Source organism: Podarcis cretensis (genome assembly GCF_951804945.1).
Source record: "Podarcis cretensis genome assembly, chromosome: 1".
In the NCBI taxonomy this organism is placed as follows: Eukaryota; Metazoa; Chordata; class Lepidosauria; order Squamata; family Lacertidae; genus Podarcis; species Podarcis cretensis.
This window is the reverse complement of record NC_137170.1, coordinates 44,638,684-44,656,192: the sequence shown is the minus strand read 5'-3', so window position 1 is coordinate 44,656,192 and position 17,509 is coordinate 44,638,684. Positions and strand designations below refer to the sequence as shown.

Here is a 17,509-nt window from a genome sequence, read left to right as displayed (position 1 = left end):
CACCTGATAAGCTTTCAGAAAAAAACTTAAAGCCCTGTACAATGGTACCTCGGGTTAAGTACTTAACTCGTTACAGAGGTCCGTTCTTAACCTGAAGCACCACTTTAGCTAATGGCGCCCCCTGCTGCGCCACCAGAGCACAATTTCGGTTCTCATCCTGAAGCAAAGTTCTTAACTCAAGGTAATATTTCTGGGTTAGCGGAGTCTAACCTGAAGCGTCTAACCTGAAGCGTATGTAACCCGAGGTACCACTGTAGTGGGAAGAGGGGGGAGAAGAGGCACTGCAAAACACATGGCAACCGATCACATAATTGTTGAGAAATACATGAGAGTATGAAGTGGCTCAGATGTGCTAAAAAGCTGCTGGGGTTTCACAGCAATCATATAAGCTTGCAATGATTAAACATCTTCTGCTCCACAATGAAGGCAAACTGAAATATGTGAACCTACATTTCTATCGTTTCAAGAGTTCGTCCTAGAAGAAATGACACAATGGCATTTTAAGTGCATTCTCAGCCCATGCTGCTTTATTGCTAAAAAATTGTATACAGGTGCAGAGTTTCCAGGTTCAGTTTTGAACAATTATTGTTTACAGTGTCAAAATAATAATTTTAACACCCTCTTTCCCTCCCCAAAAGATGCATAGATATAAAAGCAAGCTGCCTTTTGGAAATCTTCATATATATACAGGGGTAGATTTGTGGTATTTGTTACATAATTGTGCAATGGGAGTAAATAGTTTGCAGTGGCATATACCTTCCTTGTCTGTTCTGCTTGTTCAAGTGAGTTAACAAAATGTAAGCCTACTTCTAAAATTTATACAATGTTTCTGTACATTTCCCCAGACTCTAGCTTTCACAATCCTTTTATTATGATCAGTTATCCTATGCATTTGCAAAGACAATCTTTTCTTTGCTCTGAAAGAAGAAATTAATTAGCAGAGACCTAAATCACAACCTACAAGAGGGACAGAGTTCGGGGAAAACAATTCAATGATACAATACTATGGAGTCTTTTCATGTTAACATGAAATCAGAGGGGAAGTCAAACTGATGTCATTAAAAGCCTTCACTCACGTCTCCAATATTCTTACATCTATTTGGCAGCTACTAATTACCGAGACTGGCAATGTAAAAAATATGGCCTCTATAACAAGCTTAAAATAAATGATTGGGAAAATAACCACTAACATAAAATGCAGATTTGCCATAACAAATCCTTTTTCAGATCTATGAGAAAGCAAACTTTGATACGAAGAAGTATTTGTAACTTGCTCTGCAGAAACTAGTATAGCCATAATCTAGTTAAGGAACTTTAAACTCAGTGTTTATTTTAAGCAGCACCTTCACATTAGGAAAATAATTTTCTAGTCCAAGGGCTATGCTTCTACCATCCTCTACTTAATATTTAATACGTATTCAGCATATATATTCTACCATTAAATGCACCCACTTTTTACTTTTTTTGTAACTAAACCAATAATTTTTATGGGGGTGCCATTTACTCTCTCGAATCTAGTTAGCAAGCTCCACTCCTACTTAGCAAGTTTGAACTTGCTTTGTGTCTAAAGCAAAACTTTGCCATTTTCAGATTAGTTATTGTAAGGTGTATTAATGCTGGTCTGAAACCAGTTCATCTTGGTATAGCTGCCTAACAAGGTGAGAGATACCTGGCAAGGAGAACCTGTCATTTAAACTCAATACCTGAAGAGTAAGGACTGCTTAATGATTTCATCCACCTAAATTCTCATTTATTTGCAGCCAACAGGTTGTGATCCAGGTTCCTTCCTTCTTGTTACCTGAAAATTCCTACTACATACAACATTTTGCTATTGCCCTATTTGGGGTTCATCTAGTGCCTTCTCTGTACTCTGAAACTCTGCACCTTTTTTATTTGTACAATTGCCGCAGCCAAGAAACCCATCTTACCACCAACCATGCTCATATTATGTAGGCTCAAGGGAACACAATGAACCTGGTAAGAGGTCAAAAGGGCTCATTCTGCTAATTTTTCTTTCAAATACACAGTTTTGGTGTCATGCTTCTCTTATTTGTACATTCTGCCTCCTTTAAAGAGACAGAATGTTCTCTAAAATCAAAATCTGAGAATCAAAGCAGTAAGTTCAAGCTATTGGTATATTAGTTCCTATTGCTTCATTATGTATAAATGCATATATCAATTTACTGGTAATAACTATAACACTAGACATCTTAATCATGCATAATTAGAATACTACCTCTATAAAAGACTTGGTTTGTGAGCCTATGTGCTTGTGCCATTGTCAATTTTCCATGTATGTTTTCCATACTTGAGTTTCACAACCTCATCTGCCTTCCAAGGGTTTGTCAAAGATGGCAGAGGACAGATAAGTTGCAACTATTTAGATGCTAAACTCTGTGGAATGTTCATTGTGCTGTAATTAGGGAAAGTTGACATTTCCATCTAAAACCAACTAGCAAGTGATCAAACTCGAATGCTTTCATCTTGCCCCCCCCCCCTTCAGATAGAACCAATTTCCAGCTCTAAACCTGCTTTCTTCTCATCTAGTTATATAGGAAATCTTCACCTTGGGGCATTCTCCCCTGTCCCATCACAGGACATATTCTCATTCTCTAGTATTTTGTTTTCCACATTCCTGTCATAAGAGTCCTTTCATACAAATGAGATCTTTGTTCAGCAGAGACCCTACTAAGCTTTTATTCCTGCAGTCTTTGGGGAGCACCACTTAGCTGGCCATTCCTCTACATTTCAGGGCAGGGAGAACTCATTGCCTTTCTGTGTACAGGGTGAGGGCATAAACTCCTTGCCTTCCTCCACCCCCACCTTCAATCTTCAAGTACTTAATAAAGCATGGTACAAAAATTCAGTTCAGCTTAGGCCTCCAAATCCTGTTGCAAAGATCCAACGCTACCACTTGCAAACTTACCATCTATATCCTGGAAGCTTGTTTGGAAAATACATTTATTGGCACCCATGTATTGTGCTTGGACTTCTACTGCTCATTATTTACTGTTCTTCAAAGTGCAAAGCAAGAATAAAAGGTCTAAAAGGGAGAAGTCAAGTAAGGGGGATTTTATCGTAAAAACTAGTGCACATGTAGACTATTAAAAAAGAGCCCCCTGCAACCATTCATAAAGAACGGCACTAATATACTTAGAATGAAATCCTGTTCTCCACTGATAGAATAAAGGCTGTTAAGAGAATAAATGGAAGGCAAGGTGGTGGTGGGGGAACCACACGTATACCCCAAGTGCTGCTTATGTGCCATGAAGAGCCACTTCATAGAAAGATCTTTCTCCTCATTAACTGCTTATGGAAACAAATTTCAGTGCTAAACCTTCAGGAGTTTAAATACCACAGCTACTGAGGTGCAAACTGCTTAAGTGCAATTTGTTGAAGCCGCCTCTCACAGGTGTCCTCCAGTTGTTTTGGATGTGCTGCTGGGGTTGATGGACCTACAGCACAAAGCATCTGGAGGGCACCAGGCTGGCAAAGGCTGCTCTGGAGAGTAACAGAACCCCTCATTTCTATAGATCTAGGCAGCAAAGCTCTCCATTATGAGGTTATGCAAGATAGCCAAGCATCTTCAAACAGTTAACCACATCCTAAATGTTTCTGACTAAGCACCACAACAGCAAATCCTGCATGTATGAAGCTCACACACTCATCCAGATACCAAGCTAAAAAGTTCATTATTTATTAAATTGGGTAGCAGCAGCACTATGTCAGTCAAGCACCAGTTTTGCAAATTGAAAAGTATCTGCAAACCAGCAACTCAAAATAAATTTAGAGCAAAGCAAGTCCTACTGGTGGCATAGCCGTGATATGCCTTTCAGATTCTGCCAGTTTGCTCAGAATGGTTAACAAAGTGCAAATTTCCTTAGCCCTAGAATCATGTTTGTTTGAAAACAGTAAAAAGTGCCTTGTATATTTTGTGATGTGAACAAAATAGTCACAGGTTTTCGTTGACTATTTTTTCACATATAAAGGACAGTCTCCTTGATTCAGATTTCAAACATTATTTTGGAAACCATTCGTAAAGCTCATATTACAGTATGAGTATATAGGGGTCGTTCTGTACAGAATATATATCAATTCTACTTTTAAAATATGGGCTTCTTCCATCCACTTGAACAGGTGGCTGTGTTAATCAGACTGATGATAAATACTGGCTACCCTCTGGCCATATTCTGCTTATGAAAGGCTCTTTAGTACAGTGGAGCCATCAGTGGAAAAAGGGTTGAGGCACTCTTCAGTGATTCCTCCTTCCCACTCAAATCTGACCTGGAGAATTGGTGGGCCCTTTGGAACAGTATGGGCAGCTGTTGAGGGGAGGGGAACTACCCAAAATAGCCTTGATCCCTATTCAAAAGCCTTCTATTGGCAGACACACACCAGCTGGGATATAACTCCTTGCAATTAAGGAAAACAATAAAGGTAAAGCCTTCAAGTATACATCCCAACCTTGTAGATGAATCTGTTCTACTTCAGCTGTATCCTGTTTAAGGCAGAGTTACATATTAGGCTTACAGTTTACATGGTCTTACATGCATACTAGGTTAGTGCAAGCTGCATTTTAAAGAGGTATGAACTGCACTCTAGAGTGGTGAGGGTAAAAGATTGCCAGGCATACCCATCTAGAATAGAAGCTTCCAAACTCAAAAGTAGTTTTTATAATTAAGAGTGAAACCATGTAACAGGCGTACAAGTTTTTAAAAGGTTTTTTAAAGAGAAAAATAACATTTTCAGGAGACACAACACTTGCTAGGTGCTAAGATGCTTTGTACCTTGCCAACATTCCTCAAAAATTTGACACATCTAACCAGCTTTAGGTAATGGCAACAAGTTTCCACAATCAAATCTAAATTGCATGTTTAGGTTGAACCTGGCCCTGTTCACATGCTATCTATTGAAAAGGAGGACAGGGGTTCATCCACTTTCTCATGCACACTGCATCTTTAGCCCATGACCACAACAAGTTTCTGCCCTACTTGCATCAACTGGGGGGGGCGAGCTATGCAGGAGTTTTAAACAGGTTCCTCAATAAAGCATTCAAGTGCCAACTTCCTTTGAGGAATTTCCTAACATTTTAAAGAGAAACTCATCATGTCAGGCAACTCCCTGCAACACAGAGCACCACAAACCTATTTGGTTAGTACCATTTATTCTACTATACAATACTTGCTAATGCAAGTAGTTCCTATTACATGCAAACAGTTATTGCTACTAAAGTTCTATTGATTAAGTCATCTTATGGCTTTATTTGCATCAGGGATTCTTTCCCCCTACATACTGTGCTATTTTGCATTCCAGTTTCAGAGGTATTTTTCCATCAATTGATTCTCCCAAGCACTAAAAACTATTTCATTCAATGGGACAGATACATTTCTTTCCAACAGAACCTTGGCTGAGCTCAGGTCCTCACTGCTCATTTGTAAACAACCCACCTCCCCAAATTTCAAGGGAGAATAGGCAGAGACCTTTAAACATAGATCTCTTGTGTTGTGGTTAATTAACTGTTTCCTATGATTTTTTAGCCAATGGTAAACCAAAACCAGAAATATTTTTTTCCTCACCAAGGTGGCCATTTACAGACAAGACCAAGAAAAAGATGCAGTATCCTCTTTAAGCTACAAGTAGTTGTTTTCTAAAAACAAAATCACAGCAGTCCAGACTACAGGATCTGCACAGAAAAATCAGGTACCTGAATTGCTGATCTCACTTATTTGAACTAAAAGCAAATTGATAATATAAGCAGGGAGACATCTTAGTGACCCAAATAGTTGTACTGCAATGATTAAAAAAATTTTAAAACAGCAAACTCCTTCAGGTGCTTTCTATGGAAATAGAAAAATGAGAATCATTTGCTTTCAAAAATGAATACTACCAATCTTGAATAGCAGTAGCAGTGTTATTATTTGTAATTTAGTCATTTTTTCAACTTGATAGATGATGTGCTGCTCTAACATAAGGGTACTTATGAGCAAATATGCAACTAGTGGGTAACTGAGTAAAAGTTTATAGGCTCTTCTGAATGGAGAACAGTCATATATGAAGGGACATTTTATGAGAACATGTGGCAAAGATTAGCCTTATGCACACTTAAATCTGTGAAACTTCTTATTCCAAGAGATCAGTGAATTTTCCCATTGCAGCAAAATATTATTTGCTCAAAAAAGGATTTGTTAAGGACTGTTTCAACTGTAGTTTCCTTGAGGTGCACTTCTACCTGCTTACAGATTCAAGATCCATGCACTCCTCATGCAACTGATTTTATTCACCAATATATGCTATCATTGCCTAGAAAGGACACTGCATCCTTAGCCCATGACCATAATCTTGTCAGTTTCTTATGAATTACACCATCAGCCTTGTTAATTTGTCACTCTGAAATTGTAAAAAAAGTACTACTAGGCTCATGCACTGATCCTAACATGGCACTACAGTTTTGCTACAAAGCACTAATGCTTATGGAACTATACACATCTCAAAATGGAAGACATTGGTGATTTTGTTGTTCTCAAACAACTTGTAACATTTTGTCCACAAGTATTAAAATATATTTATATGTATATATTATACTATTGCACGTGCCCGGTATTTGTTTTTCATAAGGGAAAGATTTCCTGCCAACATGAACAGATGCAGATAAAAATGTAAAATAAAAAGATTAAGGCAGTATTGCCTTGACACAGTACTTTTAAGATGCTACAGGAGAAGTACTACAAACGGGTTTCTTGGGCCATGTACAGCACTCATTTCTCCAAGATTTTAAACTGAGTCCTCATGTAGTCAGGGGAGCTTGAGGGAAAGGGATGGGGGAGTTGTTCTTTGCTGGAATTTTGTGCAACTGATATGGCCACTTTCTCTTATATCTATCCTGACAATTTAGGGAAACTAAACATTTTCACTCTGTGCCAGCATATTCTTTTACAAATTAAATCTGAGAGAAGTACGTAGGGAAGACAACATAAAGTCTACCGACATAGAAGCAAATCATCACTACACTTGATGTCTTCTGTATTTTCAGTTCCAGAATGAGAGAATGTTTCACTAAGAAGCCTAACCCTATATCTAAAATCCCAATAAATTAAACAGGAATTCCTTTTCAGAATAACCTAGAAGGAAATCCGACTACTTTTATTTCTGGACTTCTATTTGAATTAGGATTTAAGTATACTTCAAAGCCAATCTAAATAACCATGACAATTTCCCCCCAGCAAGCTGACCCAAGTCATAAATCTGATTATGTTTAGCAGTTATAAATATTTACCTGTTTGATAATCTTCTATTGAACATTCCATTTTAAAAAACTGATTTGAATTAAGGAAAGCATCTGAATAAGCTTTCCTAAGTATTTATGTGAATCTTTTATTATATAAAAGGAACATAAGATTAAGTGATGAGCAAATACCAGTATTTAGCTCGGGATGCTCCTTTCAAAACTATTAAATACCCCAAACAGCTGCTGTTTTCCATCACAGGAAATATTGCCATTGCTACCTCACACCAGACATCAAGTAGCACTAAAAATGTTGATAACCAAGACTGACCATTATAACATGCACTCCCATTTTTTTACCCAGCTTGAAAATATTTTGAAGCCATTGGCAGATTTTAAACTCACATTTTCAGTAAGACTGAAGGTGCAGTGCTGAGGGCTTCAGCATAAGGAAGCGGGGGAGACTTTTCTAAAACCAGGAATCAATCTACCCTCGCAAAGTGTGGCTAATAATCAGCTATTATTCCATGCTAAAGAAAATGTCCTATATGAATCATGTGCAATTGAGACAAAGTATCTTTTGTAAACATGTTAGAAACAGAATTTCCACCTTAACTTTCAGTGACCCACAGAATTAGTGAAGAAGCCCTTTCTGAGCATGTGTTGTCTTTGTTCATCCAACTGGTGGGAAATTTCACATATATTTTACACTATCAGTTGGTGCCTTTGGGTAAAAGCTTGGAGAAAGGTATTATTCCTTTTGTTGCTGAATTCCCTAGGAAGACTGAGGATACCATGTAAAACCCATTGCTCCTGGGTTTGGTTTCAAGATTTCAACCCCTTGGGAAGGATCTTGCTAGAAAAGCAGCAACTGACAGGATCACCTCTCCTTTCCAGCAATTATGTAAATTTATATATGCAAGTTTTGTTTTTTAATAGTCTACTCAAAACAGTGAACAAAATTACTAAATGCTACTGTGCTTCAACTGCTTCACATAATGGCATCAAGATGGACACCTATAAATTGGCTCCTTTTAAAAGGAGAAAAATTCCAACAGGGCAATTTCGCAAGCTGGTTTTTTTTTTCCTTCTTAAGAAATTATTCCTCATTTTAAGTACATCTGTATATCCTTTTATTTCTGCACAATATTTTCTTTAAAGGTTTGTGTAACAAGTTCCAAGGATATATCAATTTGCTCGCTTCTCTAAATGCTATGTTGAGAGTAGGCAGTTATTTTACCAAGGTAGTTTGAAAGGGGGGAAATGCCAATCAAATTAGGGTTATGCCTCTATCTATATGCAAAATCATTTATAGAGTGCAAAAACTCTGAACAAAAAGTTTGCATGTTTCAGTGAAATGTCAGCCATTAATTTCAGTTGCTCTGAAAGGACAGTAGTATTTTTTCTATAATACAGGCGTTACATCTCCAATTCATGTTAAGGAGTGGAGCAGAAAATAAGAAGTGCTTCTTCATTTTCCCTCATGGAGATAAAGGAAGGAGTTTTCTTCACCAGAAGCCGTCAAAGCTCCTTTAGCAGCCTGTGTTGGGTCAACAGGAAAGGACCTGGAAACATACACACACAAATTAGCTAATTAAAAGAGAAAGTAATTTCACTGTAAATTAAGTTGAAACTGACTTCACATATACATTTTATGGGAACCTTGGAACTTTTAAAGATTTGGAGGAATTGTTTTACAGGTGAATTACAGTGCCTGTGACGCTCCCCCCCCCCCCAATGGTATTCCAAGCAGTTCTTATTCTGGGACCCCTCAGGTTTCACACACCAAGAACAGATCCTGATTTCTGTGGCCAATGCTATATACCATTATGAGCAGTACTAGAAGTCTACCTGGTACATCATTCAAGATGTATGAAATAAGCCTATTTCAGGGATAAATGCTAATTAATTCAAATATTGCAATGGAATAAAAAGATTGCCAGAGGAAGAAAACTTCAGAGAATAAACAAGAAACTGTGAGCAGTTTCAATTTCAATACAGCACACTTAGACTATGAGTCGGTTTCATGTCATGAGGGGAAATGGGAGACACAGCTTCCTTCCCCCCTTGTCGGATGACTCCAGAGAGGGTTGGCAGGCTCATCCTGCTAAGATGGAGAAAGGGGGGAGCACAGAAAGGCAGACTGATGGAAGAAAAAAGAAAAAGAAAATCTGGGTTGCCATTCTCCCATGCATTCATCTAGTGAGAGAGAGTGATAACTGTCAACCTGCAGTCCAGCTGGCAGGAAGTGAATTTGGAGAGACGTTGCCAAGCCCGCTTAGGTAACCGAGCAGGGCAGTGTAAACACATCCAAGACTCCACTTCTCCTCTGCTGGAAAAAAGCTTTCAAGTGGGTAGTGGAAAACACCCAGATACTTTTATCCAACTTTATACACTTATAGATTTCTATCCAAGGACCTGAAATAATTTCTGTCAATTCAGCTTAACACCACCTTTCCATATTTACTTACTGTTGCATAAGACTACTGTAATTCTCTGACTCCTGATTCTTTGACTGCAACCACAAGAATGTTTTCCCCTGTGTAAGAAAAGATTGAGAGCTTTTAAAAATCATACATCAGTCAAGCAATATCATAAAAAGCTAACTTTCATGGGTGGTGTCTTTATTCTGGAAGGGGTTATTTATAGTTATTGGTTTTAGAACTGCATGAGAAGGGAGTTGTCAGCAAAACTACTAAGTTTCTTAGTAAAAACTCCAAATGGTATGCTCTCATCTGAACCAAGAACAGTAAGCCCGCAACATACCTGGGGGTTATGTTCCAGGAATTGTGCCTAAAGCCAAAAGCATGTATAGACAAAACACATTGGGTGCAATTGCCAAAGTCTTTTTTCTTGGATATGCATCTCCTTTTACTTATTTTTATTATTTTGCCAAATGGTAAAGCTTAATGCACACTAGTTAAATGTGTGTAAGTTGCAGACTTAATGTATAACATAAACACTATTCCTAGGATGGTAGGCCGCAAACGGCTTTCATATTATCCAAAGAAGGGTTAAACCAACACTTACCTTTTGCTTTATGGCTGCAGAAACTCTTTATCACCAGAAAGTCTTGCCTTTAGCTTTCTGATAATTTTCTTATTCTGACTGCCAATCAAGATGGTGCATGCATGGACCTATGGCACACAACAGGAAAGAAACTCAAATTCAGGCCACAGAAAAAAAATGTATCACATGTTCCTCTTCTTATCCTAAGATACTGGGTTTCCTAGTATTGAAAAAAGTCTCCACCCAGGGCTTTTCTTCTATGAAAAGAGGTGCCGGAACTTGTTGAGCTTTTCTTAGGGGAGTGCCCAGCCAAAGTTGGTGACCATGGGGGGGGGGCTCTCTTCTTTGCCTGCTCACCGCACTGCCGCTGCGCCAGAGACTGTGCCACTCTCAGCCTCAGTTGCTCAACATGGAGTGCAGTGCCACCCACAGCCTCAGGTGCGCAGCCCTGAGCAGCGTGCCCCTCGTGCTGCAATGCTACAGAGGTGCCGGAACGCACCAAAGAGGTGCCAGAACCCGTATAAATCATGATGACAATGCACAGCCTGCTAGTATAACAGACAATGTCCTTTCAAGATGAGGCATAAATTATCTCATAAATTTTGTCTTAAGGAATAAATAGAAGTGCTCATTGTAATCAATGGGATTATGTAGATGCAATGCTAACTATGCCACAAGAAGCTGACTTGCACACTCCTGTTCTCATCCTGCCCCTGGCAAATGTGACACAACTAGAAGCTTCTAATCATGATTAGTGGCAAACCATGATTTACAACAGTCTCTAAAACCCAACAAGTATGCACACCACTTCTGAAATGTACAGCATCTGAAAGGTACAGGCGAATCCCAAACACTTGGGGACATGTGCACAGGAGCTACCAGTTGATTTTGCCTTCCTGGTACCTTTCCACTGTTTGCTTGGAGTTACAATTCCTTCTTTGGACCTTGTCTTTATTGCTCCATACAGTGGTAGGGGGCTGTGTAAAGCAAGAAAGAGCTCTTATCTTCAAGCCAATGCATTTAACATCAGGGTATAATTCATCAAGATCATATTTGCCTAGCCTTCACTGAGCAGTCAGAAATGCAATACTCAAATGAATGCATTTTTCATTCAGAGCCTCTGCATTTCTTCAACAGCTTATAACAGCGCAGTCATAACTAAAGAAGCACAAAGGGTTACATTTCCCTCCAATTACTATCTAATCAAGTAATATGCAATTCTCGGGAAAAGAATGGAGTGTTTCAAATAGAGAAGATCAGAAAATCTGCAGTTTCTAATTAAATTTCAAAGGGAAGGACTACACTCGGGTCTTAAGAATGCAAAGCTGACAAGTCTAGCAGTAGAATGATGGATCACCTGTGAGCAGGGGTGCTCATCATACAATTAAACACACACACATATACCCGGTACACACAAACAGCAGCATTCTGGTGCAATACACAATATTTTTAAAGGCAAAGAAGTGTGAGCACCTTTAGAAATTTCTAGCCATTTAAGATGGTCTTTAAATTCTCATAGCATCTTGCACTCTGAATTTTCATTAACTACTCAAGAAATTTTGAAAGCATATTTAAATTCTCTGACAATTCTCATGATAAAGTACAGTAACTGAAATGCTGAGCTACTTACCGTAAATTTCGCTCCATAACACGCAGATTTTTCCTCCTAGAAAGTAAGGTGAAATGTCTGTGCGTGTTATGGAGCGAATGCCTACAGATGGCGGGGGAATCTGCTGCAGTTGTGAGCAGTTCGTGGCTCGCTTTGAAACAGCAAAGCGGGTGTAAGCGGCTCCTGTCAGCGAGCCGAGCTGGGTGAGGAGGGAGAGAAGCAGAGCGGGCTTGGTTGCTTTAAAACAACCCCATCCTCTATGTTCCTCTCTCCTCCCCACTGAGCTGCTAAGTAGCAGCAAAGCTTTTCAGCCAGCCTAGCCGGGAGAAGGGAGAGAAGCAGAGCGGGGTTGGCTGCTTTAAAACAACCCCTGCTCTCTGTCCCTGCCTGCAGTTTTTTGCTGTCCGATTTTGGATTAGCCACTGTAGGGGCTGTGTGTGTGTGTGTGTGTGTGTGTGTGTGTGTGTGCTTGAGCTATCGTTCTCCTCCTCCTGCTTCCCGTTCACTCTCCCTCCGACTTTAGAATTGACACTCTGTGTGTCTGTGTGTGAGAGAGGGCTCCTTCTCCTCCTCCTGCTTCCCGTTCCTCTCCCTGCGTCCCTCCGACTTTAGAATTGACACTCTGTGTGTGTGAGAGGGCTCCTTCTCCTCCTGCTGCTTCCCGTTCCTCTCCCTGCGCCCCTCCGACTTTAGAATCGACACTCTGTGTGTCTCTCTGTGTGTGAGGGCTCCTTCTCCTTCTCTTGCTTCCCGTTCACTCCCCCAGCGCCCCTGCGACTTCCAGCGCCCTGCAACTTTAGGGCCAGTTCTCTCTCTCTCTCTGTGTGTGTGTTTTGACCTCACTGCGCTTGTTGGGGGAGAGTGTTGGTCGCAATTTTTCTTGATTTGTCTCAGAGTGGTTACTATCATGGTTTCCTTGCTGGGGAGGAGGGAGAGACGCAGAGCCTGCTTGTTTTAAAAGAGCAAAGCCGGAGAGGAGCCTCTCCTGCATTATTAGCAGCATCCTTCTCCACACCCCCCACACGTGCTCCTTGTCCCTTGAGTTCTTTTCCTTCCCTCCCCACTTAAAACGTGGTTACAAAGCACGGATCCACATGGATCCTCAGGATTTTTGCACTAGGTCACCCCAAATTCACCATCAGATCACATAGCATATCCATGGCTACAGCCTACACCAAAAAACACATGCACCCACTGTTTCATGGGGCCGCAGTGGTGCAAAAACGTGGTTACAAAGCATGGATCCACATGGATCCTCAGGATTTTTGCATTGGGCTACCCCAAACTCACCGTCAGATCACATGTCTGTGGCCACAGCACGAACCACAAAAATCATACATCCACTGTTTCGTTTAGAATATTTTTTTCTTGTTTCCCTCCTCTAAAAACTACGTGCGTGTTATGGTCAGGTGCGTGTTATAGAGCGAAAAATACGGTAACTAATAAGAAAGTAGGAAGGTGAGAGTTGGAGAACTTGGCTGCTATACATACTACTTTCAGTTCTAGTCACCTCTCCACATATCTGAGAGTATTTCATAACAAAATAATGCAAGATTTTCCAGTGACATGATGGAATTATACCCAACTCACATGAAAACCCATGGAAGGTGAAGATGCAAGTCAAGGTATTGAAACTGTAATGCAAGATTTAAAAATAGGTTTGTGTTTTTGAAATCACTGCTACATTCACAAAGCAGGTTGTCTACTCACCCAATCAATAATATAAATCCCCTTCACCCTGAACAGCAACACTGAAATGTTTAATGTATTAATGCATTATCATGATGCTAACATGGCATTATGTAAAGCTTGGAGGAAGGGGGTGCTCAGGGCTATTTTGTGATGCAAATCAATTTCCCAGAACAGTGGTTCTTCATTTACAGAATTTTGTCATCAATAAGACGAAGGCCAAAAAAGAATCTGAAACTCTATCTCCCTACTCCATTCAGCAAAATATAAACTGGAAGCTATGTTTTAAAATAATCACTTTGCACTGAGCAGAGCAGGGGAATAGGACAGTTTAGTCAGCAGCTATGATGATTCTAGTACCAAGCAGTTTTATTCTGCTTTCTTAAAATAGTAAATAAAACCAATGCAGTGAATGATAGTAAAATGTAATTACTTATAACAGGTACTTTGGCAGTACTCAACAGTAAAGGGCTGTTATAGGAATTGAAATTTCTGTACTTCATCTAATTTAAAGCAAGATCTAATAATGGAACAGCACCGCTGAGACTCAAGTGCAATGGCTGTAATATCAGTATAACATAATATTCCATTCTTCTAGATTCAGGTAGGTAGCTGTGTTGGTCTGACGCAGTCAAAATATATATATAAAAATTGTCCAGTAGCACCTTAGAGACCAACTAAGTTTGTTCTTGGTATAAGCTTTCATGTGCATGCATACTTCTTCAGATACCTGTTCAAAGATTGCATTTTTCTCTGAAAGTCTGTGGTGTCACTGACGTAGCTAGGAGCAATAATGGCATACGGTTTCAGAACAAAGTCCATATATCCAGAAGTGTGCATGCACATGAAAGCTTATACCAAGAACAAACTCAGTTGGTCTCTAAGGTGCTACTGGACCATATATATATATATATATATATATATATATATATATATATCCCATAGCTATATATATATATATATATAATATCCCATAGCCTTGGATCAAGGCCCAATCTCAACACAGCAACCACCAGCTCTGCAAAATGGTATCTGTGTCATGCCAGCAAAGGTGACAAGAAGATGGAGATAGACTTAGGAAAGGATCAGCAGTTTTAGAATTTTAGTCCCATTAGTGTCAGAAAAGCCATAAAAATGCATTGCTTTGCTTTATAAAATGAATTAGCAATTATCTGTCAAATAAGGCAGTTTCAAAGCTGGAATTATTTTTTTCCAGGGGAAATGTCTATATCGCTAACACCCAAGTTTTGGGGTTGCCAAAATAACAGTTTTTAGTGCTTTCATCTTTTCCATGTATTTCGCAGTGTCCTTGCCAGAAGCTGGGGTGTGTATTTGTGTTGAGTGCTGGTGCCTGAAGCAGTTGCTTAGCTGGGGGGGCACTTACTTGGGGGTGGCATGCTGGAGCCCAAGGTGACACCCAAATCCAGGCACCCCAGAGCGCAGTGCAGACCAGGGCTGTGCTTGCAGGGCGCCAAGCTGCTGCAACCCCCACAGCCACCGGAGGGCAGCTGAGAAGGATGCAACTGGCACGAGCTGGCCTCACGAGCGGTGCCAGGCCCACAGCACACCTGAGCCATGGTGTCTTGGGTGCATGCAGACACCGTGCCACCCCAAAAAGCACTGTGGGACTGGCCTCTGCCCACCACCTCCCTCTCAATTACCCTCCAGCTGAGGGGGAAGCATTGGGCAGACTTCCTGCAGGCTCTGCGCTGCTTGAAAAAGCAATGCGGGCCTGCAGGACGCCTGAGCAGAACGTAACACAGGCGCTGGGATTCTGGCTTTGTGCCCTGCTCACCCTGCCCCGCTATGCACAACGCCCAAGTGGCTAGTTACGCCACTGGCCTGAAGGCACTTGGGGGACCTTCAAACAGTGGCACCCAACTGGCTACTCTCCCCATCCACCCTTCTCTCGGGAAAGGCAGGTGGGGTACGTTGTGCACCACTGTGTGAAAGGCTTGCATGCCTTGGCTACATTACCCTCAGGTCCTTCCCTTGGGAGGGTGCTTGACTTGTTGCTTGAAGGTTTGGGACATTTTCAAGCAGTGACAGCAACCTGGCATTCTTTCCACTAGTTCTTCCACTGGGAAAGGCTTGAAAGGGGCTTGGCTCATAGAGAAGGGGGCTGGCAACTACAGTTTTTGACTCTGCCAGTAAAGCTCGCCAAAAATGATAGACCCTTACTTGGGGCAATTTGAATTAGACCTCCATTTCTTCACATCTGTCTCTTTTCCATTCAAAGACATTTTGGCAGCTGTATAAATAGAATCTCCTAAGTATGCAATTAAAAAAAATGTATTTCTGCAGTATCTACTTCAATAAGATGCAGCTGCTCTTTGTCTATATAGCAAAGAATACAGTGCATACAAATTAATGCATTCAGAATGCATTCCAGCCATCTGCTGAAGCTCACCAGCAATTTTACATGAGATCTGCCAGCTTGTTCACAGTGTATGTTTCAATGTTTTTTCCAAAGCTAGCCATAATTTATTACTTCATTGCAGATGGGCTCCTATTTCTTGACTTCTTTAAGAAAACAGCTGATCTGTCACTCTTTCTTCTATGTGTTACTTATTAAAAACAGAACTGTAAGAAGCAAATAAGACCCACGGTTGTTTTTCTTTTAAAAAAAGCAAAATTCACAGAAAAAGTAAATAATAATGGAAATAAATATGTCCACTTATACGAGTATGGAATCAGGACAGGTGAAGCCTTCCTAATCCCCACAAAAACATATGGCTTGCTCTATTTCTGATACACACAACATGAAAGCTGTGATGTGCAAGACAAGGGAAAATGGGAGTTGAATCAACAAGAGAGACAGCTCTCACAGGAGCCAACTTCTGGGGGCTTTGGAGCCCACAATAAAATATTTGAGGGGTCCGGGGCCCCACAAAGTTGATGGGCATCGGCATTCAAATAGCGTGTGGGAAATGCGTCATGTGATCGATTATGTGGGGCGGGGCTTACCTGGTCCCCACGATATTTTATTCAAGTTGGCACCCCTGTCAGCTCAAGGAAGAAAAGGGGGCACATAATCGGCCCTGCGCAGTAAGGACGACTAGAGGCCGGGCTAGTCTGCTGCAAGCACGACGAATTCCAGCCTTCCCTCGAAAAACACAGGAGCTACAAGAGGACCCCCCTGGAAAATGCGCACCGACCCCCAACCCACTTCTCAACACTGGAAAGAAGGCAGGAGATGGTTTCGCCACTGGGACACCCAGCGAGGCCCAAGTACCCGCAGCAATGCCTCGCCAACCCCACCCGCTCGAGAACTAGAGAGGCGGTGTGCCTTGTCTCTCTCTTTCTCGGCCGCTGCACAGCGCCGGGTGCCTGGAGCACCTCGCCCGTGCAGGGCCTCGCCAGCAAGCCCTCGCTCCCTGCCAGCTTTGGGGAGGCAGGGAAAAGGGGAAAGGAGGAGATCGCCCTGGCTTGGCCACCGAGGCCACGCAGCGATTCCCGACCCCGCTTACAAGTTTGCGGCTCTGGAGGCAGAGAAAAGCGAGCTGCTTCCACCCTCACAAACCCCGGACGACGAGGAGGAAGGAGGCCCCTTATGAGCTAAAAGGCCAGAACTGAGGTAATAAGCTCCGGACACCAGAACTTGTCTCTCTCCAGCGGCACAGAACCGGGACGGGCACGTAAAGAGAGAGCAGGTTCCGGCCGGCTCAACAGACGGGCTTCGCCAAGTGAGCTCCAGGCTCCAGGTTGGTTTTTTCTGTCCAGCAGGCCCTCGTGCCCATGAACCTTCCCCACGGAAACCCCTGAGCCCGCCATGTCTTACCTCAGTTAAGGCCCCAGGGCCGCAGCCCACGGCGCTCTCCTTCCTTCCCCCCTCACTCCGCCATCTTCCCCTCCTTACTTCGAGCGCCCAATGGGAGGCCGGCGCAGGGCGACGCAGCGGCCGTTCTACAGAACGCGGGTTCCACCGAGTGGGCCGCTCTCCTGTCACTCACTTCTCCGCTTTGGGCTGCCATTGGGTA

The 17,509-nt window shown here is 41.7% G+C and overlaps 1 long non-coding RNA gene across 1 annotated transcript; it reads right to left on the bottom strand.

Moving 5' to 3' along the window:
• Positions 1 to 498: 498 nt before the first annotated feature.
• Positions 499 to 17,457, bottom strand: LOC307209935. The gene is made up of 4 exons (XR_013835790.1): positions 17,311 to 17,457; positions 10,253 to 10,359; positions 9,694 to 9,761; positions 499 to 8,787 (listed from the first exon to the last, which is right to left on the bottom strand). It is a non-coding gene; the product is annotated as an uncharacterized lncRNA (long non-coding RNA).
• Positions 17,458 to 17,509: the final 52 nt, after the last annotated feature.